Here is a 25,478-nt window from a genome sequence, read left to right as displayed (position 1 = left end):
AGTTCAAACACCATGCACCATTGAAACTATATGGTAAGATGTGTGGTCCAGTGATCTCCAAGAATTCCAGCCCAATTGTTTACCAAGAATCTAATCTGGTAACTTCTCATACAAGCAGTGCATGGATTTTCAACAGCCCAGTGGTGGCTGTAGAAACTTTATTTCACACTTCTGAGCATAAGATCCTTATATAAAAATGTTCTGAATGTCATTCTATAGCACTGTGTGTAATAGTGGTGAGTGAAACTACAGGAACCATTCACTTTCAGTTGAAATACAGAAATGTCTGCAACCAATCTGTAACGTTACTGACTTGGATTTTATTTCAATAGTAGTGCTGCTTTTCTCTTTGGCATCTGTCTTCCAGCTCTTATTTGGTTTAGTCACAAGCTTGTCAGGCGATGATCACAAAAAGTCACAATCTCTTCACATTATTGACATCAGTAAAACAGTGACAATTAGATTGCATTCAATAATTTAGACAGTTCATGTGTCACAAGTGAGCACATACACTACGATTCTTTTGAAAGAATGGAAAATTTTAATTGTACACTTTCACTGATGAGTTCTGTCTAACAAACAGCATGAAATTGGTTGTAGTTACTTAGTCACTGCAAATAGTAACTTTTCACATGAAAGAACTTATTACATGATGACAGTCTTTCTCGTTGTGCCCATCTGCATCTCCATGGGTCATCTTTATGGCGAGTAAAGTAATATTGAGATTCTAACATGGACTTTCCGTTTGTGGGGCGGCGGGTGGAATTAATTGTTACATAAATGTTCCTATTATTTATGCTATTGTTTTGCCGTTCTCAACACTGGCTCTCTAACTACAATTTTGGCAACCAGAAAGTGATTAGCAAAACATGAAGCCTGTAATTAGAATTCCTAGTGCCCACTTCACCTGAGAAATACACTTATAGCTACAGCTTATAGCTCTGAGGAATTAGGAGATTGTTTGGGATTCATAATCAAAAACGATCGTGAAAAAAAATGTTCTCTGTATTCTGAAAGTCACAGATGAAAAAAAAAGAATCCACACAACCAGACTAACAGAGCAGTTCAGAGTCTAATGCGCTGATGCAACTGTAACTGTCCAAATTAAATGTTTAAATGAATGCTCACCATAATTTGATGATAATGTTCATCAAACGCCACGCTAAATAATGGGAGAATGTCTGTCCCGCGGCAGCACGTGAAAATACGACATACGCAAACTGAAGATAGATAATTAAAGTCATCCCAGAATTAACACTTCACTTGAAAATGATTTCATGGTTACGCGTATCCTGAGTAACTTAATACGGCATCCGAGGCTGTTTATAGCAATGATACCGACGCGACGCGACTCCCGGCACAGATGGTGTGCTAATCTGCGTCTGGAGAGAACTGGGGCCTTCCTGCTTCATGCAGCATTCTTATATATAAAGCCGCGGTGCGGACGGCTAAGGGAACGCCTGATCAAATCGGCTCTCCCAACTAGCCGCTGGGCTAGTAATGCACCACTTTAAGTCATTGAATAAATCATAGCTTCTTTTGCTGATGGCCGATGAAGCTCTCAATTTAAATGTGCATTCAGCACACAGGTAAGTAATCATAATAAAAGTCTGACGTGGCTAAGTAAAATATTTTGGGCGAGAGAATTAATTTAATTACACTACACGCAGTAGACGAGCTCTGAGCTTGCCGTTTGGAGATACGCTATCGCTATAGTTATGTAGTTATTCAATTGAAACTTCGCACATCTTTATGATTATAGCGGATCTCCATTCTACTTAAATATAAACATCCTAGCCTTATTTATTAGCCTACTTAATCTATCTTGCTTCCTTAATTTTTAAGACAAAAACCAGAAAATATTGAATTTCAACTAAAATCTTAATTTGTGAGATCCAAAGTACTGTTTCTATTAAATTATTATGAAAAAGGAATCTAAATATAAATTTTTAAGTCTCTAGCTCTTTTCTGTTGTGCCAATGATTTTTACAGAAAAACGTCCAAATTTTGAAAATGGTTAAAGTTATTGAACTGACATTCAACACATATTGATTTAGTATTACTCCTGATGTGCCAGAAACATTTCAGGTTATTTACTTGATTTTTAAAGTATTGCGCAACATTCATGGCGTCAGAGCTAATTACAGTGGACTCGGCTGGCACATAATGGAAAGACTGATGTGAATTTATTACGGCGTGAGTAGGCTGCTTCCCTACACGTTGTTTGATACTTAATGCGCTGTGGTACTACACGTGATTACAGTACACATAATAAAATACCATACCTAATATAACATACAGTCAGATTTGTCCACATGGTTAATAGTTAAATATGGAAGTAAATGTTCCTAAGTTACTTGCTAAGTAATAAAAGAATAGAGGGCATACAATAAAATTCCCAGTGTGGTTAATAGAAAAACATGAGCCAACATTATTTAGTTACTAGCAATTTATTATACCCATAAGAAAAGATACCAGAAGGAACAAAAAACAGCATAGAAAGTTGGTACAAACAAAAATTATTATGAGTTATTTAGTAAATAAGGACTATTTTTGAAGAGTTTCCATGTTCCTTAAAAGTGTAAAAAGCTTCCTCTTTCAGCAGTTTTTGGGTCTTAATTCTAAAGATATTAAGAGAGACAGCATGTGCCTGCACAGGTAGCATGCTGAAAAGTTTAATTCCTGTAGTAAATAATTTTTTTTACAAATTACATTGAGCAAATGTTGAATGCAAACTGACCATTGTTCTACAAAAAAAAAGTTAATACAAACTTCTAGAATATGAATTAAAATACATGGTTACATGCATAATTTTAAATTTTTAGAAAGAAATTTTTTTCTTAAAGAAAACAATATAAATAAAAATGTAAATGTTCATTTGTTCAAACTAGTAAATCTCCAAAAGCTTTCACCAATTGCTTTGAAATTTTGACACAACGTTGCATTTGAACATGAGTGTTTTTTTGCATACCTGCTGGAAAGCCATATGTATAAAGGGATACATAATTAGCAAAAATCTTGGGTTCATCTTTTCTCTCTCTCTCTCTCTCTCTCTCTCTCTCCCTCTCCCTCTCTCCTCTCTCTCTCTCTCTCTCTCTCTCTCTCTCTCTCTCTCTCTCTCTCTCTCACACACACACACACACACACACACACACACACACACACACACACAATAAATAAAAACATTGTGACAAAATTTCAAAGGTATCAGTGTAGAACTTCGGGGATTTAAGCATCTGAACAAAGAACATGAAGTTTTTGCTAACAACATATCCCCTATGGTGCCACAGTAGGTATATAAAAACACACATCTATTAGAATCCAGCAATGTGTCAGAATTTCAAAGCATTTGGTGAACAACTTTAAGAGATCTATGGTTTTGTACAAATGAACATTTACATCTACAAAAATGAAAATGTAAATGTTTGTGTGTTCCAAATCTGAAAACCTCCACAAGTTCTTTACCGATTGCTTGGAAATTTGGACACAATGTTGCATTCGAATATGTGTGTGTTTTTATGTATCTATTTTTTAAAACAAGTATAAATAAATATGTGATATGTAAAGGGGAAATGTTATTACCAGAAATTTAAAGAAGTTCTTGACCCACTTACTTCATATTTTTACACAATATTCTACAATAGTGCAATGTTGTTAGCAAACAGGAAAGTTACATTTATGGATTATTAGTTTATGATTAGAACACTACTACAGAATCTGAATAAGCAATAACAATAAATAAGGCTCAAGATAAGAGAGAGGGGGAAAGAGGAGGACAGACGGGTGGAACAGAGACGGGGGATAAAGATATGAGGATGTACATCCAGTTCCCGTGCATATTAGAAATGTGCTCTTTTGTATGTAGAGTCTCTGTCTGTTGTGAAGATCAAAAAGATTCAAACTCCGATTATATTGCACTCACAATCAGTGTACTTCGTTGAGTCCATGGCCTTAGCCTGACCCCCAGCATCTATTAGTACTTGGGGAGAGTTCATTCTAGTCATTTATGAGCCTGCTATCACATTACTCAATATCCATATTTGCAGAAACATGGAAAACAAACAATTGGCAATCAGTATTATAAATCTGCAACATACCTGTGAAAATTTTTAGCATTTCATTACTATGGATTTCAAGTGAACTGGATGGGAGCTCCACTGGAGACTCAACTGGTCTTAGACTCAGAGAACATTATTTCATTTTAAAATTTCAGTTGCTGTTAATGTTACTGTAGTCAGTTGTTAATTTCTGCCAGGTTTTTTTTACATTTTTTTCTCTCCATCAGTATCCTGGAAACAAATTTACAGCAGTATATACCTTTTGAATTGTTAAATAATCAGTATTTCATTCCACATTTTTGAACAACTTTGTTGGCTTTTCCTTCAACATTACCATTGCTTTCATGAGATTACGGAATTTTTTTAACCACAGTGCCATAATTTTTATATAAATTATCAGACCATTGCCTCAGATCACATAGACAGTCTATCTCTCATACATAATCATGTCTTAATATTTACTGGCACATATATCTTTAGTTACAGTTGCTAACTGATAAAGTGCAATCCCAAATCTTAAGTAATACAAAAACTGGATGCCTAACAACTGCTGTAACCATTGCTACTTCACATTATACCTTTCATATTCTCCATTATTAACTTCATCATTTCATATATTTCGTATAACTTCATCACTTTATACAATTTCATTAATTCCTCATTACTTTATATACCTCAATATTCCATTAAATACTTCTTTATTACAACATTATTACTTAGCCCTATTGATACAATAACTCTGAAGGATCACAAATGAGGATAGTTAACATAGAGAATCCATAATTTACCTTTACACGATAGATAACATGCGAGTTAATCCAGGGATTATTTAATTTTGAACAGCAGTTACACTGTCACAAATTTTTCTGAAAACTCATTACACAGGCACCTGAAATTGATTTGTGTAATTTTTTTCTTGTTTCAAATTTTACATAATTTTTCGCTGCAAGAAATTCAATTTTTGGTGCAACTTGTCAACATTGTTAGATTAAAAGATAAAATACAATGTTTTTCACTTAATTTTGCTGACATATCATTAGCTTCCATTCTCTTAGCATAGTTAATAAAGGCTGCAATATTATTTTTATTTACATTTCAGTTAAGCATAGTGGAAGATGATTACCATTTACTTACCATCTAAAGACAGGATAGCGCAAGATACAGGGTGTTACAAAAAGGTATGGCCAAACTTTCAGGAAACATTCCTCATACACAAAGAAGGAAAATATGTCATGTGGACATGTGTCCGGAAATGCTTACTTTCCATGTTAGAGCTCATTTTATTACTTCTCTTCAAATCACATTAATCATGGAATGGAAACACACAGCAACAGAATGTACCAGCGTGACTTCAAACACTTTGTTACAGGAAATGTTCAAAATGTCCTCTGTTAGCGAGGATACATGCATCCACCCTCCGTCGCACGGAATCCCTGATGCGCTGATGCAGCCCTGGAGAATGGCGTATTGTATCACAGCCGTCCACAATACGAGCACGAAGAGTCTCTACATTTGGTACCGGGGTTGCGTAGACAAGAGCTTTCAAATGCCCCCATAAATGAAAGTCAAGAGGGTTGAGGTCAGGAGAGCATGGAGGCCATGGAATTGGTCCGCCTCTACCAATCCATCGGTCACCGAATCTGTTGTTGAGAAGCGTACGAACACTTCGACTGAAATGTGCAGGAGCTCCATCGTGCATGAACCACATGTTGTGTCGTACTTGTAAAGGCACATGTTCTAGCAGCACAGGTAGAGTATCCCATAGAAAATCATAATAACGTGCTCCATTGAGCGTAGGTGGAAGAAACTAAAATGAGCTCTAACATGGAAATTAAGCATTTCCAGACACATGTCCACATAACATCTTTTCTTTATTTGTGTGTGAGGAATGTTTCCTGAAAGTTTGGCCATACCTTTTTGTAACACCCTGTATAAGTGACAGGAATCTTGTGTTACTCATTGTAAGAACATGTTATGACTGTATTTTAAAATATGCCATACTTTAATTTCCTGCTACTTGCTGTAGATGTGGTTGTCCCTGACAATTTTTTTATCAGATGAAAAACATGAATTGTGTAAAAGTGAAATTTTATGAATGGTGGATGATATACAAGGTGTTAGGAGTATTAGTGAGGATATTTTTATTGGTGGCTGAGGACAGTGTACAGAACAACGTTACATCAGTACTGTACTTCATTTGCATACTAATAATTATAACCATTAGGATTAGTATGTTTTTAGTGTAGTTCGTACATCCAAGTAGATATGGCAAGAGTAACCCTTTAATGGTTGTTTTTCCCTGTGCAACAGGTCAGGTGATGTAGTGTGGGCATATGGATGGAAAATGGTAGTCTCTACGGAGAGGCATAGTTGACTTAGTGGTGCAGCTACAACTGTGCAGAAAACATCATGTAGTAAATTATGTGACTTTTTTTCAGGAAGACTGTTACATGCAAAGACAAAATAACAGACATACTGGAGTGGGTACATACTAAGATACCAGTGGTCACAATATCTGCACTTACACCTCTAACCCCCTGTAGCACAGTGTGATAAAATAGTTTCATAAAAGTATGAATAGGGTATAGGTGAAATTCCTGCAAGGGTGAATAACATGCAGCATAGAGCAAAAGGACATAACCATAGTGAAGCCTAATGTAAATAGGGTAAATGTGAAAATTCTACAAGTGTAAACAACATAGCAAGCACAACATGAATAGTGTAAATGCGAAAGTTCTCCAATTGTCAAAAACATCGTAAAGCATTAGATTAGATTAGATTAGATTTACCTTCATTCCAATTGATCCGTAGTGAGGAGGTCCTACAGGATGTGGAACATGTCAGAAAAACAACAATACATGACAAACACCTACAACTAAAACAAATAAGCCAATGTACCATTCCACAGGTCCCAAGTGGGATGACCGTCATTTTTTAATGAACACTATATGAAAGAGTCATTTTACAAATACTAATGCACTGAATTTAAAATAAAAAAGGTTATTTATTTATTTATAAGGTAATAAACTTGTAATACAACTACTATAATACTGTCCTCCTTTCAGTCTGCCCTGTCCTCGCTCGTGACACTGTATGAACACATAATCATTATGGGCGACACAAACATTGACTTACAGTTAAAATCTCCCTCTACAGAAAAACTAAGGCGACTATTCCACTCCAATGATATGAGTTTAACACCGCTGGACCCAACTCATCACACGCCACACAGCCATACACTCATAGATATAATAGCAACAAAGCAACCAGATAAAATAATTCGCGCCAATCAGACATCCGCTCCGGGACTCTCTGCTCATGACGTGATATTCTTAAATTACTCAGTGCATACTACCAAAGAAAAATCTCACCTGGTAACCTACAGAAACCTAAAAAATGTTAACCATGATGCTCTTCAAAAGGATTGCTCAGACATCCCTTGGCATGATATAAGCAATGAACCGACTTTAGACGGAAAAATTCGGGAATTACGTCGCAAAATTATTACACTGTATGATAAACATGCTCCTCAACGCACTGTCAAGGTAAAGTGAGCTCCCGCTCCGTGGCTCACCACTGCATTACGCCAGTTAATGAATAAACGTGATGCTGCACATAGGGCCTTCAAGCGTAACCCAACTCTTGAGGCATACGAAGCTTATAGTAAACTCCGAAACAGAACCAAGCAAAGCGTGAGGAATGCCGAAAATCAGACATGCCCGCTCTGTCGTATGCGGCATATCAAAACCTGCTGCACTGTGGAAAAAGCTGCGCAATTTCGGTATAGGGAAGCGAAGATCTGACGCTGTTTATCAAGTCTCTGCAGAAGAATTAAACGATTTCTTCTCAACAGCTGTAAACTGCCACGCAGCGACAAATTACCAGCCCCAAGATATCAGTCTCTCGAGAGACAAGTTTTTCCTGAAACATGTCACTACCGGCACAGTACACAAGGCAATTATGAGAATCTCTTCCGAGGCAGTAGGAAATGATGGAGTGAGCATTGGCATGATTAAGAACGTCGTAGACACTATTACTCCAGTTATCACAGACATCTTCAACCTGTCTCTTGTCAGTAGTACATATCCTACTGAGTGGAAGCAAAGTTTAATTCAACCTATACCCAAGACTGATAACCCTAAGTCGCCAGGTGACTACAGGCCGATCAGCATACTACCTGCAATATCTAAAGCCCTAGAATACATCGTCCATGAACAGCTGACGGATTACCTCAAAACTCATAACATCCACGACAAATATCAGCCAGGCTTTCGAAAGCACCATAGTATAGCAACTGCATTAATCAAAGTAACTGATGACATTAAACATGCTATGGACAGACGTGAAGCTACCATCCTAACACTGCTTGACTTTAGCAAGGCTTTTGATACAGTTGACTTTGATATATTACTAATTAAAATGAAGCAGCTGAATTTCTCAAACAGTGCAATACACTGGTTCGGCAGCTACCTCAAAAACAGAAGTCAACAAGTCATTTGTGGGTTGGAAAAGTCATCATGGAAAAACGTGCCCTCTGGAGTTCCCCTAAGGCTCCATCCTTGGTCCATTACTCTTCTCACTGTACATTAATGATATTTCTCCAGTGATTCACTCCTGCAACTACCATCTATATGCCGACAACATCCAACTGTACATAAGTGCAAGCCCCAAGAACATTGCTGACGCATTAGCGAGTATGAACGCAGATCTTTGCTCTGTTTCTCGATGGGCACAGAACCTAGGTCTGAAACTAAACCCCACGAAATCCCAGGTCATACTTATATCTCATCCAAAGTTAATCAGCCAGTACTTTCGTGAAACAGTCCCTCAAATACTCCTCAATGGTACCGAAGTACCATACCAAAAAATAGTAAAAGACCTTGGAATAATCTTGGATGAACACCTAAACTGGGAAGAACAAACAGTCACAGCTTGCCGGAAATCGCTCTCCTCCCTACATGCAATTCAAAAATATAGAAAAATATTTCCAACCAATGTTAAACAAAAATTAGTCCACACACTTGTCTTGCCTAATCTTTACTACTGTGATGTAGTTCAACACGGCACAAATTGTGAAAATTTGAGATGCCTCGAGCTAGTGATGAATGCTTGCGTTAGATACGTATGCAATGTATGGTTGTATGATCATATCAGTCCTTCATACTCCCAGCTAGGTTGGATACGCCCACATAAGGCATGCGATCTCCACATGATGTGCTTACTTCATCGATTTCTTAGCCACTGGTGCCCCCAATATTTATCTTCTCACATTAAACACCTATTATCATTCCACAACTGCAATACCAGATTGGATATGTCTAGGATCTTGGCTGTACCTTTACATAACACAAAATCTTTCTCCGTGTCATTCTCCATCTCAGCCATACGACTATGGAACACGCTTCCCTGTGATCTGCGTCTTATCCAGAACCACTCAGCACTCAAGAGGGAACTCAAGACTTACATATTAGGGATGGTATAGCCACCATTGTTGTGCCCCTCTCATCTCTTTCTTTCTCCTCTCCATCATAGCTTCGAATTTTACCATTCTATTTCTCTTCCTCTAACCTATCTACCTCTTCTATATCTCTTTCATCACATTCTATCGTCTTATGTCTCTGCTCGATGAGAATAACTCACAAGCTGCAAGAATATAACGAGAAAATTCCCAACTAGCAATAGGACTGACATTCATAAAAGAAAAATATGTTTACTTTCATATACATAGTCATTATTATTATTATTATTATTATTCTTGATTGTTATAATTATTTTCTGATTGTTATAATAATCATTGTATTACTTTTATAATCTCTATTTTTTTTCTTTAACATTAATACTGTATAACATGTTATATGCCCTTAATGTTCTGTAGAAACTGAAATTTGTTCAATCTGAGTATGCCTGGTTAGGTGTAAGAGAGGCCCCGAAGGCCCTAATCTTGCCAGGTAAAATAAATAAATAAATAAATTACCAAATGAAAGTGCTGGCAGGTTGATAGACACACAAACAAACACAAACATACACACAAAATTCAAGCTTTCGCAACCAACAGTTGCTTCATCAGGAAAGAAGGAAGGAGAGGGAAAGACGAAAGGATGTGGATTTTAAGGGAGAGGGTAAGGAGTCATTCCAATCCCGGGAGCGGAAAGACTTACCTTAGGGGGAAAAAAGGACAGGTATACACTCGCACGTGCGCGCGCACACACACACACACACACACACACACACACACACACACACACACACACACACACACACATCCATCCGCATATACACAGACACAAGCAGACATAGCTGACAAATGTGAGACAGATTAAAGTTCCCTGCAGGTGCTCGATATACACTTAATATTATGAAGGATTTTTTTGTGAAATTCTAATTCTGTTGCACATGCTTCCATATGCTGTTCTAGGCAAAATTTATGAATGTCTATGTTCTTAAATTTATGACAGTTCCTGATGAATGTGGCAACTCCTCCTTTCTCCATTTCTGATCTACAAAGGTGAGATGCTAACCTAAACCCTGTAACACTTAAAAGTTCTGTACCAGTGGTCACATGATGTTCAGAGAGGCAGATAATGTCAGCTGGGTTTGAAGACTCTTATTCATCTATGCAGATAGTTAATTCATTAATTTTATTTCTCAGTCCTCGAATATTTTGATGCAATAAAGATAGCTGACATTTCACTTTGACTGAGTTAAAATTGGGTAGAGTTAAAATATCTGCTGTCTGTTGAAAATTCTTAACCAATAGCTGTTTATGCTGATGTAATAAGCTGGAATTATGTTTTTTGATTTCTTTCTCAAACTGAAGGTTTGTCTCAGCTCTAACCTCTCTTAAAATTTGCTTTCTTTCTGTCGTCCCTACCCTGAAAAAGGGTCTTTTCTGAACCCTATAACCACTGGTATTTTACCACTCATGACAGTGTCTCCCCCCTTTAACTTTCCTGCTATTTCCCCAGCCAATTTACCCTTCCATTTCCTGTTGAGGTGAAGGCCATGCCTAGTATAATCCCACCTACTGAGAGAATCAACAGGAACCATACCAATGTGTGACCCTGCACCCGACATAAGCAGCCATTCCAGCTTCAAATTGACACTCTTGACAGAAGAGATCAAATGAGGTCGGTCATGGCGCCCAAGAACAGATACAAACTCAACACTATGAATAGTGCAAAAGTGACATTTTACCAAGTGTGAACAATATATGCTACAGAGAAAAATGTCATAAAATTGTCATATGAAAGCATGAATAGTATCAAGATGAAAATTCTCCATGTTTAAAAGACAAATGAGAAAGATGTAAGACTGTATTGAACCACAATACAGATAGTACAAAAGTAAAGATTCTACAATGGCGAACAACTTGTGGTGTAGAGGAGAATGTCAGAAATGTGCAGTACTGAAAAATGTGACTAGTGTAAATGTAGCCCTTCCTCCCAGATGAACAACATGTAGTACTGTGCAATGTACTATTAGGAATTCAAAACCCTCAACCCGCACATTGTAATGCTAGATGAGTATTGATAATAATTTGAATGTCTTCCTATGAAAATATGGTCAAAAAAAGACAGAATGTGGAACAACCGATCACCATACCTAGGACAGAGGTCAAAAAGAGCGCACCAGAAAATGAAGAATGGGTTCACCCAGAGGGGAGAGACTATTTGCCTGTGAGTGTAAGCACTGAAGAGCAGTGAACTGCCAACCTCTCTTCTTTTCATTAGTGTCAGAAAGAAATTGTGTCAATACAGTTGTTGATGCATTTCGTGAAATTATGTACTGAGTATAGTAACAGATCAGACATGTAATACACTGACAGAAAAAAAATCACAACATCAAAAAATAATTAATGTAGAGTAATGAAATTTTGGGATTACATTTGCCTAGGTAAAATATGTAACTGATGAACATAGCTAGATCACAGGTTAATGTAAGTCTGAGATAAGCCGCTGCAAATGTGAAATGCTGATACATTAATAACCAGTGTAACTGGCAGAATGTTGAATGAAAGCACACAAACGTGCATGCACTGTGCTGTACAGGTGCCAGATACCACATTGTTTGATGCCTGTTGCACATGATTGGTCAGTGCAGGGACAGTTAGTGCTGTTTGTAGATGATGCTGGAGTTGTCATCCCATGACGTCCCATATATGCTCTGTTGGAGACAGATCTGATGATCGAGCAGGCCAAGATAATATGTCGACACACAGATCTGATGATCGAGCAGGCCAAGGCAATATGTCAAAACTCTGTAGAGGATGTTGGGTTACAATCGCAGTATGTAGGCGAGTGTTATCCTGTTGGAATACACCCCCTGGAATGCTGTTCATGAATGGCAGTACAACAGTTCAAATCACCAGACTGAGGAATAAATTTGCAGTCAGTGTGCATGGAACAAACATGAGAGTGCTCCTGCTGTCACACTAAATCTCGCCCCAGACCATAACTCCAGGTATAGGTCCAGTATGTCTAGCACACAGACAGATTGGTTGCAGGCCCTCAACTGGCCTCTTTCTCACTAACACATGGCCATCATTGGAACTGAAGCAGAACTAGCTTTATAGAAAACATAAAAAATCCCCATCCTTTCCTCCAATGAGCTCTCGCTTAACACCACAGAAGTTGCAAAAGGTGGTAGTTTGAGGACAGTGGAATGCATATGACAGGGTGTCTGACTCAGAGCTGTTCTTGAAGTAACCAGTTTGTAACAGTTCATTGTGGCACTGTGGTGCCAACTGCTGCTCAGATTGCTGGTGCAGATGCAGTACAATGTGCCAGAGCCATATGCTGAACACAATGGTCTTTCCTGTTGGTAGAGCCAAGTGGCAGTCCGGATCATTGTCTTCATGTGACTGTACATTCTTGTGACCACAGCTGCCATCAGTTGTGTACAGTGGCTACATTCCTACTAAGGAACATCTACCTTCTTGTAGCCCTATTACGCGACCTCATTCAAACCAAGTTATCTGTTGATAATGGCATCTTTGTCCCCTTAAAGGAATTCTTGACTAACATCAACTCATGATGTCCAGTCTCAAAGATAAATAACTTTCACAACCATTAAAATATGTATATAAAGCAATCCTGATTTTCATCCTCACAGTGGGGCTACTAGGGCCACTCTTATGTGACTGGTGTGAAATTTGAATAGATACCATCTTTCTGATGCAGAAACACACATACCAACTTTTGTTTATGTCGCACTATTCTGTCTTGGTGTTGTGATTTTTTCTGTCATTGTACGAGGGTTGGAACTTTAATTGTGGCAACTATTTATTTACAGCTTGTACAAAATATATGCGTGTTTCAAAGTTTTACTGACCTTCAAAGTAGTCACCATCATTGTGGATAACCTGTTACCAGTGATGTGGAAGTCATAGGATACTCTTAGCAGTGCCAGTTGTGTTGACAGTTCGAGTGGTGTGGTCTATTGCCCGATGAATTTGTAGCAGTTTTGATGCGAATGCTGTGAAGTGTTTCGCTCAGTTTAGAAATCGAGTTGAACTTACGAGGGCTTAAGTCAGGTGCTACAAATTCGTTGGGCAATAGACCGCGCCAGTCGAACTGTCAACACAACTGGCACTGCTAAGAGTATCCTATGACTTCCACATCTCTGGCAATGGGTTATACACAATGCTGGTGACTGCTTTGAAGGTCAGTAAAACTTTGAAACCGATATCTATTTTGTACGAGCTGTAAATAAATAGTTGTCACTATCAAAGTTCCAACCCTCACGTATCAGTAGGAATTCAAAAGAACCATTCTATGAAGTCAACAAATGGAGTAGTTAGGTTATGTCCTAATAAAAATCCATAAGGATCAGCCAATAAACATTCACCAAAGGATGGTTTCAGAAGCCAGCATTTAAACAGACTCATATTCAGAGACAGTGCAGAGGCAAGGAAGAGTGAACCAGAAAGGAAAAGAGTGTTTCATCTAAAATGGGTATACAGTACTTGTCAAGCACTAAAGAGCAGTGAACCCCTGTGTAATTTTTTTATTTACTTACAAAATTACTTTTTTTTCTTTTTTTCAACTTCAAGAATAAATCAAAATTCCATTGTTCCTCTTTTAAACATTTTACAGTTAGTGTGCATGGTTCCATATCATTAGTATTCTTTAAGCCAAATATGTTTTTAGACACATGTAGAAATTTATACATTTTGTCATTTACTTCCTCAATCTTGACTGATACCACATCTCCTGCTTCGAAATTAGGAGATTTCACTTTGTTATCATATCTTCTTTTTCTCTCCATAGCTTTCTTTTTAATTGTTTATTTTGCCATCCTATTTTTTCTTTTTTAGTTATTTAACTTAAAATGGGAAACTCTGTTTTCTGCCCAATAATATTGGTTGGCTGTTTCCCATCCCACACATTAATTCTTAAGGATCAAAATTGGTAGATTCATTCTGTGAGTTATTTATTATGTTTTAAAGACTCTTTACGTGACTTGGCCAGGCAGTTAATTTCTGCTTCATTAACTAGATGATTTCTTTCGTTACTCTTATATATTTCCTTGTAGGAAATTGGTTGAAATCTTTGTATCTTGATTATACACACCTGTCTCAATTTTACGTACCATAGTTGGAGCTAGTTGCATTTCATTTACCTCACTGACAATTTTATAAGTTTTATGGTCCCCTTTACTAACACATTCTGTCCCCAAATCTTTACTGTACCAACACTTGCATTGACATACTTCTACATTCGTTACATCATTACTATCTGATTGTTCATCTTAGAAATCAGTACATTGATACCATCAGACTATGTTTTCCCAATGTGCATCATTTGAGCCTTGACATGAAACAACAACTACTTTCACCTGTCTATGACAATAATTTTCAATTTTGTTTTTACTGGACCAAATATCAGTACTGAAAGCTAATAATTTTGATTCCAAATTGTCTTTTATATTTTCTAATGTACTTTCCAAGCAAACTTTCACAAAGAATGTACTTCCATATTTAATAAATTTGGAGTTCTGATTTACATTTACACCTATATGTAGTTTCCTCTTCTTAATGATAGATGCTATGATTTCTTTTGTTACCCATACCCACATTTGTATCCAAATGTTTGGCATGCTATACTTCTTGAAGCATATTCTTTTCTAATTACTATAATTTTTGAATTAGGAGATGAATTTTTCAAAAATATGGATTTTTGGAAACTGCAATTTTATTAGTATGAAAGGATGATATACACTCCTGGAAATTGAAATAAGAACACCGTGAATTCATTGTCCCAGGAAGGGGAAACTTTATTGACACATTCCTGGGGTCAGATACATCACATGATCACACTGACAGAACCACAGGCACATAGACACAGGCAACAGAGCATGCACAATGTCGGCACTAGTACAGTGTATATCCACCTTTCGCAGCAATGCAGGCTGCTATTCTCCCATGGAGACGATCGTAGAGATGCTGGATGTAGTCCTGTGGAACGGCTTGCCATGCCATTTCCACCTGGCGCCTCAGTTGGACCGGCGTTCGTGCTGGACGTGCAGACCGCGTGAGACGACGCTTCATCCAGTCCCAAACATGCTCAGCGGGGGACAGATCCGGAGATCTTGCTGGCCAGGGTAGTTGACTTACACCTTCTAGAGCACATTAGATGGCACGGGATACATGCGGACGTGCATTGTCCTGTTGGAACAGCAAGTTCCCTTGCCGGTCTAGGAATGGTAGAACGATGGGTTCGATGACGGTTTGGATGTACCGTGCACTGTTCAGTGTCCCCTCGACGATCACCAGTGGTGTACGGCCAGTGTAGGAGATCGCTCCCCACACCATGATGCCGGGTGTTGGCCCTGTGTGCCTCGGTCGTATGCAGTCCTGATTGTGGCGCTCACCTGCACGGCGCCAAACACGCATACGATCATCATTGGCACCAAGGCAGAAGCGACTCTCATCGCTGAAGACGACACGTCTCCATTCGTCCCTCCATTCACGCCTGTCGCGACACCACTGGAGGCGGGCTGCACGATGTTGGGGCGTGAGCGGAAGACGGCCTAACGGTGTGCGGGACCGTAGCCCAGCTTCATGGAGACGGTTGCGAATGGTCCTCACCGATGCCCCAGGAGCAACAGTGTCCCTAATTTGCTGGGAGGTGGCGGTGCGGTCCCCTACGGCACTGCGTAGGATCCTACGGTCTTGGCGTGCATCCGTGCGTCGCTGCGGTCCGGTCCCAGGTCGACAGGCACGTGCACCTTCCGCCGACCACTGGCGACAACATCGATGTACTGTGGAGACCTCACGCCCCACGTGTTGAGCAATTCGGCGGTACGTCCACCCGGCCTTCCGCATGCCCACTATACGCCCTCGCTCAAAGTCCGTCAACTGCACATACGGTTCACGTCCACGCTGTCGCGGCATGCTACCAGTGTTAAAAACTGCGATGGAGCTCCGTATGCCACGGCAAACTGGCTGACACTGACGGCGGCGGTGCACAAATGCCGCGCAGCTAGCGCCATTCGACAGCCATCACCGTGGTTCCTGGTGTGTCCGCTGTGCTGTGCGTGTGATCATTGCTTGTACAGCCCTCTCGCAGTGTCCGGAGCAAGTATGGTGGGTCTGACACACCGGTGTCAATGTGTTCTTTTTTCCATTTCCAGGAGTGTAAATTATTTGATTTAGTTTCAAATTTTAATGGGTTATTCTAGAATTTGAAACTTTCTTTTGCAATTTATTTATAATAATTTTTTTTGGAAACATAAGTAATTTTTTCAGATGACAAATAACAAGGTTTAAAATGAGGTACACAATTTTTAATGTAATTAACTTTCATCAGTGGAAATTTTGTGTAATACATATTCTTTATATATCATAATTTCATTTTAAATAAAATATTTTTAACAGAGCATAATACATTCTTATATTTAGGATACTGATAACTAGTTTCTGAATAATGAATTTCAGTCCAAAACATTCTAGCTAAAATTTTAATAATTTCTAAAATTATCATTCACCACATATTTAATAAATTATATGATAGAAAACTTCAGTGTTAAATAAATAGGTAGCTCTTTGTTTTTATTTCTAAGTATCTCTTCGTTTCAAAATAAATGATGAGACAATGGACCTATGTTAAATACAGGTATTCCATTTTACAGTATCCTGAAAGAAATGCTTCTGTTAGGTACAACAAATAGCAAATGAAATAATAACTTCTGTGTGCAGATACATTTTTGTAAACCCATTCCACAATTTCATGGAAATAAAATATGCATGAGATTTTTGTAGCCTTTGGAAGCATTTGTTTCACAGGTTTGTCATTCCATTCTCTTGTGTATTTTTCTGATAAACAGTAAATAATTTTTAAAAGATTTTACATTCTTAATCAAATGTGTTAATGATTTTTTTGCTATTTAAAAGGAAAATATAATCGAGTTTCTGTTTTTGTATCTAATATTTTATAAATGTGAGAAAATTTATGATAAACTTTATATTCTTCTTAAGCTCCTCTGCAGTCTCATTATCTGTTGATCATGCTGAGTATAGGCTCCACTTATTTATTAATCAAAGGTCTTGCTTCTTCAGAGTTCTATCTGCACATCTTGATTGGAATAATTTACACATATATTTATAAACTTAATTACTAGTAGAAAAATTGACACTGATACCAAAATTCAATGTTATAAACAGCATTTCTGGTATATTATCTTATTAGAGCAGTGGTGTTTCATGTGGAAATCTCAGATACCTGTCATACTAAGGTGTAATTACCACATTCTTACCGAGTGAGGTGGCGCAGTGGTTAGCACACTGGACTTGCATTTGGGAGGATGAAAGTTCGATCCCGTCCCGGCCATCCTGATTTAGGTTTTCCGTGATTTCCCTAAATTGCACCGGGCAAATGCCGGGATGGTTCCTTTCAAAGGGCACGGCCGTTTCCCTTCCCCATCCTTCCCTAATCTGATGAGACCGATGACCTCGCTGTCTGGCCTCCTCCCCCAAAACAACCTAGCCCAACCACATTCTTAGCACTCAAAGAAACATGAAACAAAAGATGAAATTGACAAGACAAGACAATGCTTTTGGGTGTCTATGTGGTTGTGTGTGATTGTGTGTGTGATTGCTTGTGCTACTGCTGGAAAAAGAGCTAGTACTTGAAAGCTAGTGTAATGCTGTTTTCTGTTATGTGGTAGTGTGCTCCGTGCATCGATCCTATATAGGTAAGTGGTTGCCTTTCCCATTTTATTGTACGTATTGTTCCATCCAAGAATTTTATTGTTATAAAAGATAAGATGTACTATTTACTAATACATATGACAAAGCTGCGTATAATATGCCAAATAACCCTACATTAGCAGTGATAGAAAAATTCAAGAATAGCCTCAAACACATCAGATTTTTTACCTCAAAATGCTTTACTCAACAGAAATGCGTAACAAAATATGATTTCTCCCTTATATTAAAATGGGAAAAGCATTTAAATTTCTTTAGTTACAATGACTTTCATACCTTATTACTTGTAAATCAATTTTTAACATCTTTCTAATTTCCATAACCTTCCATTCTCTTTTATACACATTTCTGTTTCAGTTGTCATTGAATAAGCCTGACATTTGTTTCTACATTATACTTGGGTTGTACTTATTCACAGTAGTGACATTATTTTTGTAATATTTTCCACAGTTAACTATTATTACTTCATTATCTCACCAATATGTTATCATTGTAAAGTTATTAGGATATATTCACATAAAAATTTCACTCTTCGTTGTAAATACATACTACATAACTCGTAGCCTAATAATCCTTTAATACTATAATTCAAAACTAAAAATCTCCAGCACTACTGTCATTAACAAAAGTATCATCATCTTTTATTTTTATTTGGTGTGCGTATTCCATAGATCCGTACATGTGAGTGATTCGCCTGGATGTGGAACGTGTCAATACAATTGTACAAATACAATTAATGCTACAGAATAGTAATATAATACAATGATATAGATATTATAAGTATCACTTTTGCTCATTTACAAGCTGTCATTAAACTAGTATAGCAATTCTTAATATAACATTATAACTATAACATTAACACTATAACATTAACATAATATTGTATCATCCATCTAATAACTAAGAGACTAAATACATCTATTATTAAGGGAGGGCATTACTTCTGGAAAAGAATTCATCTAACGAGTACAGTGTATGGTCGAGCAGGTATTTTTTTAACATACCTTTGAACAGCGTTTCATTTTCTATCGTACATTTAATATAATTAGGCAATGCATTAAAAGTCTTTATAGCAGCATACTTTACTCCCTTCTGTACAAGTGTTAAATTTTTTAGTTCAACATGTAGATCATCTTTACCTCTAGTATTGTAGTTATGGTATGAACAATTTGTTTCATACTGAGCATAGTCTTTATTAACTACATTCATCAAAGAGTGTATGTACTGACATGTTGTGGTCAGAATACCTAACTGTGTAAAAAGTTTTCTACATGAGGTTCGTGGAGGAACCCCACACATGATTCTGACTGCTCTCTTCTGAGCAGTTAAGATTTTTTTTGAGGCTGGTGAATTACCTCAGAATATTATTCCGTAACTCATTAATGAGTGAAAGTACCCAAAGTAAGATGATTTTAAAATGTTGATGTCCCCAAAATGAGTAATTATTCTTAAAGCAAAAGTTGCTGATGAAAGCCTTTTTAGAGTAAGGGACACATGCTGTTCCCAGTTGAGCCTACTGTCAATGTGAACCCCCAGGAATTTAGTGGATTGCACCTGTTCTAGTTCCTGGTTGTCATGAGCAATTACTATATTTTCTAGAGTTTTATTTTTTGTGTGGAACTGTATAAAATTAGTTTTTTTAATATTAACTGAAAGAGAATTAATTGAAAACCAAGCTGTAACTTCTCTGAGTATATCATTAACATCAGTCTCCAGATCAGCAGTAGACTTACCATCTACGACAATGCTTGTATCATCAGCAAACATGGTCCAAGGAGAGATCCCTGGGGAACTCCATGCTGAATTTTGCCTTATTCAGAATCCACTAGATTAGGAGATCCTTTGTTGCAGCCATTTAGAACCACCTTTTGTTTCCTGTCTTCAAGATATGATTTTAGCCAGTTACCTATAGGCCCTTTGATTCCATAATGATAGGCCTTCTCCAAGAGTATCTTGTGGTTTACACAATCAAAGGCCTTGGAAATATCACAGAAGACACCAACTGGTGACTTCTTACTATTAATAGACTCCAAGACATCATTTGTGAGTGAATATATGGCACGCTCTGTGGAAACCCCTTTTTGAAAGCCAAACTGTCTGTGGTTAATAATATTTAGTTTATCAAGATGTGCCACAATCCTGTTATACACTGCCTTTTCAAGAACCTTTGAAAATGTTGTTAAGAGAGAGACAGGATGATAATTTTTTCATCTGTAGCATCGCCAGACTTGAAAAGAGGTCTCACAATGGCATATTTCATTCTCTCTGGAACAACTCCCTCATAAAGAGACGTGTTGCAAATGTGAGCAAGTACTACACTTACATCATTACTGCAGGCTTTCAACAGTTTATTAGAGATGTTATCTATACCTGAAGATCCTTTACTTTTCAATGAGTGAATTATTTTTTTTATTTCATTAATAGTTATGGGTGTTACATTTATATCATTAAAACATTGTGGGAGCTTAAGTTTCAGAATATCTAAAGCTTCTCTTAGGTCACCACTGCAACCTATTTGAGAGTTGACACTTAGAAAGTGGTTCTTAAATGTGTCTGCTATCTGTTTACTATCAGTTATTTCCAAATCGTTAATTTTTAGGACAGCAGTTTTTTCATGGTCAGATGGTGCAGTACCTGTTTCTCTCTTTATTACATTCCAAATCGTTCTGATTTTATTGTTTGAACAGTTAATTTCAGATTGCATGCACATACTTTTAGATTTTTTAATGACTTTGGCTAAGATTTTACAGTATGTCCTATAATATTTCTTCTGCGGGGGATTATTGGATTGTCTAGATATTATATACAGTTCCCTTTTTCTCTGGCATGATATTTTTATGCCCTTCGTGAGCCATGGTTTTTTGCTTGACTGCCTGTTCTGTAGTCTACAGGCCTTTTTTGGAAAGACATTTTCAAATATACCTGATAATTCATTAGTAAATAAATTATATTTTGTATTAACATCATTTGCAAGATAAAAATACCTCCAGTCAGTCTCCCGAATGCATAATTTGAATTTTTGGATATTTTCCTCATTCATGTTTCTAATGGTTTTCCACTGTGCACTAGCATTGTTCTGATTTGTATTAAAGTTGTCAATTGTGAGTATTTGCCCATCATGATCAGAGAGACCATTTATGACTTTTTCAACTTTGATGTGATTAGTTTTACTCATATCTACAAAGATATTGTCTATTAGAGTAATTCTTGTGGGAAAACTGACAGTGGAGACAAGGTTGTAGGTACGCATTAAATTTGCAAACTCTGTCTTAGAAGATGAGCTTTCTAGGAAATCTATATTAAAATCTCCAGTCACTATAATGTCCCTATTTTTTCTTGAGAGATACAATAGCACAGAATCTAATTGTTTCATGAATACTTTAAAATTACCAGATGGAGCCCTGTATACTGCTACGATTACCAGTTTCTTGTTAGCTTCTACTATTTCTGTGACACATGCCTCAAAGTCTTTCTCTACACAATATTTCTCTACATCTATTGTATTAAAGGACAGGCTGTTTTTCACATAAATAACTGCCCCATCTTTGCACATATGCTTTCTACAAAATGAGGTAGCTAAAACATAGTTTGGTATATTGAGCATTTCGATGCCAAAAGTGATATGGTGTTCTGTCAGACAGAGAATATGAGCACAATTTGCACCTGTTGGTTCATCAATATTTACAATAATTTGGTCTAACTTACAGAGCAGGCTTTGAATATTTTGGTGAAAAATTTTGAGCTTATTTTTAATTACATGATTGGTTGTAGTGCTGCCATTGTTGGGACTGAGTTTTATTTCTTTTGACATACCAGTATTACAGGAACAGTTTTCTGCAGGGAAGAGGGAGCTGTTGTGCTGGTAACACCCACATTTGTTGTTATTAACTACATTACTTACATTCTGATTGGAACCTTCCCCCTTCTGCCCCAGTACCATAAAAAATCCCCATTTGCAGCTGAGGACTTTCTTGATCTCAGGCACATCCTATGTGGAGCAGCTGCAGTCACTACTGTGCTCCTTTTTGCCATAGAGGGTGGATCTCCTGTTGGTGAGGTTTCTACACTGTCAGCTTGTACACCTGATCCTGTGAGGGTTGGTGTTGCTGTTTCTGCTATTGATGACTGTTCTTCCTCCTTAAATGCTGCTGCTTCACAAGTTGGCAGTGGACTAACGTTTCCCACTTGAGTTGTAACTGCTGGTGCTGTCTTGCTTTTGTATAAAAGACCTGTTTGTGTTGATTCACATACAGGTGCTGCTGCATATGAAGTCTTCCCTTCAGCTGTTCCATTAGGTTTGAAGGAGTATTTTGACGACACTGTATTTCTTCCAATGGTACAGTTTCAATGGGCACAGGTGCTTTTAGAATGATTGGAGGAGTGGTGTTTTCAAATAGTTTGAATGTTTCTGCTAATAATGCTTTAGCGAGTACACGTTTTCCTAGCCGGTTCCTGTGCATTCCATGTCGAGTAAAATGGTTTCTCTCTTCGGAATTACTGTCCAAAAACTTCACGTCCTTGAATGCTTTGCATACCTTTTGAAACATTCTGTTTGTGAATTTGATTTCATTATTTACACATGAACTGTTTATTAGGTAATGTCTATGTGGGATGCTAACGACGATTGTTTTTCTTGGCGAGATTCTTTCCAGTGCATTTCGCTATGCTGTGATTGCATTTTTCGACTCATTTTTATAAACATCGTTAGCTCCAGCAATAATTACACAAACATCGTTTAGTTGAGGGCTTAAATCTTTAATTATTTACTGGAAAGGAGCCCCGGGTTTTACTGTGGCAGTAACGGAAAATTTAGATTGCATATTCGTAAGAATAGTGGCTAAATCTCGTCCATGGCTGTCTGCAAAGATATAAACTTTTGGTTTTGTCTCGTCTTCTCTCAATAATTTCATTTGTCGGTGTTTCTCTTGTGCAATGGGCACAAACGAGTTTTTCGTAACTATAGCAGATATTGGAGCACTTTGAATTTCAGTAACGGTTTCTTTGAGAGTGTTGTAGTTTTCATTTTGTACATTTTTCACAAAAGGATTAAAATCGACTTTCAAAGAATTAATTAACGATTCGATGTCATTCATATATTTTTTAGCTATTGCGAGTTCTTCTTTCAGCACATCAGAGATGAGTTCTTCAGTACCAGCATTATACATCTTGACTGCACTTTTTCGACCACTGCACTGGACAAAGCCACATACACAATTCGGATTTATCACTTTTCTGTTGTTTGTACACGATAGATGGATCCATATATGTGAGAAAGAGCACAAACAGATACCGCTATGAACACTGTTTTGGCAGACTATGCACTTTAAACTAAACGTAATACGATTTTCTACGGCGCGATTTACTACTGCTTGCATACTCGACGCCATATTTCACCATCAACAGTATTGTCATTGTCTACATAATATCTCAGTATAACATATATCACCTCATCCTTCAACATATCACAATTCACAAAACTATGTCAATCCTCCATTACAAAAACATTTTGAATAAAGTGTATTCATATTCAGTAATTCTTGACTGCTTTCCTATTACATTTTCAACATTCCTAGAGTTTGATCACAATAAGTACTTACATAACACATAGCTATCACAATTTCATTCACAATTTGTGCTGTCCGATAAATAACCTCTTTTCTCTGGTCAACACTTATTGTGGCGTGTTACTGAGATAGTAAATAACATTGTCACAATTTATGAAATACCAGCTTAGAGATCTCTATTCACAACAAATTTCATAATGATGCATTTGTTTTTCTGTAACAACCATGTCCATTTTCTGACTAAAATTGTGAAGTATTACAAGGATAAACCAACAAGTCTGACTTCCCACATACCAGCCTAAACACAGATTCATTCAAGTAAAGCATAATAATTCCCAAATTATAGTTAGAATTCATAAACATAAATTTCTGTGGACACAGACAGAATAGAAACACAAGTCACATTGAATGTTATTTCATTCAGAAATATTTTCAGTCACAAACAATAAAATACATATTGCATTTCAAAACCATAAGAAATTTTTTTGCTTCTCATAAATAAATTGTCCATTATGTACCTAATAATTTCCGATATCTACTCAGTTACTACCTAACAATTAGATCATAGAATGGTAGAAAATGGTAACTTGAAGAGATGAAAAGAAATAATATAGCCCAGAAGGATGGAAAAAATAAATTTTTTTTACGTAGCTTGTGGCCTTATGATCTCCAGACAAATAACATGAAAAGAGTTCATGACCCTCTGAAGGCACAAATGATTATGCTCACTTAAATCATCATTGTTTTCTGTATTATCTGTTTCTACCACAGTCATCAATCTGTTTGTGTAGGCTTTTTTGGACACAACCTTGCATAATTTCTTAACAAAATATAGCATTGACATAAAAATTAGTCTACTGTTGTCAGATTTCCTTGTAATTTCACGTGTACGCATATCACCTGGAACTTTGCCATTACGTACATTTCCCCACAAGAAAGTTTCCAACATTCTCAAACATCCATCAAGATGATAATTTGTAATGCCAGTCCTGTTATATACAAATTTATCATTAAAGGACTGGAGGCAAGTCTTGCACTGCTACAAGTTGCCCACAAGTTAAATGTGTGTTGTGTGTGTGTGTGTGTGTGTGTGTGTGTGTGTGTGATAACGGAAAAGAGTTCTGGCAACTTATTTCAGTGTAGCAATTCTTTTGACTCCCATCTATACAAGAAACAGTGGCGTAAAGGGAACAAAAACATTTATTGTGGAGAACGGATACATTAATGCCTTTTCGTCAAGCTGATAGCAAGAGAGTAATTGACTACAACATAAATCACTGAGTTTCACCATAATGCTCTTTGCAGCCCAGAATAAGCACGCAGGCAGAACTCTGCATGGCAAATGTGCAAACCTGTCTTGACTGACACTGGTTATCTGCTGATCATGACCTTTGCATAGACAATCTGTACTTGTTGTCACAGCAGCACGTACAAGAGAAGTGGAGCATTGTGGTTGGTGTCCACAAGCCTCAGTGCTGTCCAGGAATCATGACAGGAAGTGGAAGCGCTGGCCTGACCGCATGTGATGTGGTGGCTGTGGCCCAGGTGAGCTGGAAGGCTGGTGGGTGGTAATACTGGACAGAGTAAGTGGCTGGCTAGGTAGAGGTGTCTTGGAGGCGTCGTCAAACAGAAAAACAGATTTGACGTAAG

At 37.5% G+C, this 25,478-nt stretch overlaps 1 protein-coding gene across 6 annotated transcripts in view; it reads left to right on the top strand.

Moving 5' to 3' along the window:
• LOC126457624 (stimulator of interferon genes protein homolog) overlaps positions 1 to 25,478 on the top strand; it is a 318,836-nt gene that overhangs the window by 168,887 nt on the left and 124,471 nt on the right. The gene's annotated exons all lie outside the window — the stretch shown is intronic.

Source organism: Schistocerca serialis, chromosome 2 (assembly GCF_023864345.2).
Source record: "Schistocerca serialis cubense isolate TAMUIC-IGC-003099 chromosome 2, iqSchSeri2.2, whole genome shotgun sequence".
Classification (NCBI taxonomy): domain Eukaryota; kingdom Metazoa; phylum Arthropoda; class Insecta; order Orthoptera; family Acrididae; genus Schistocerca; species Schistocerca serialis.
This window is presented reverse-complemented; position numbering and strand designations above follow the sequence as displayed.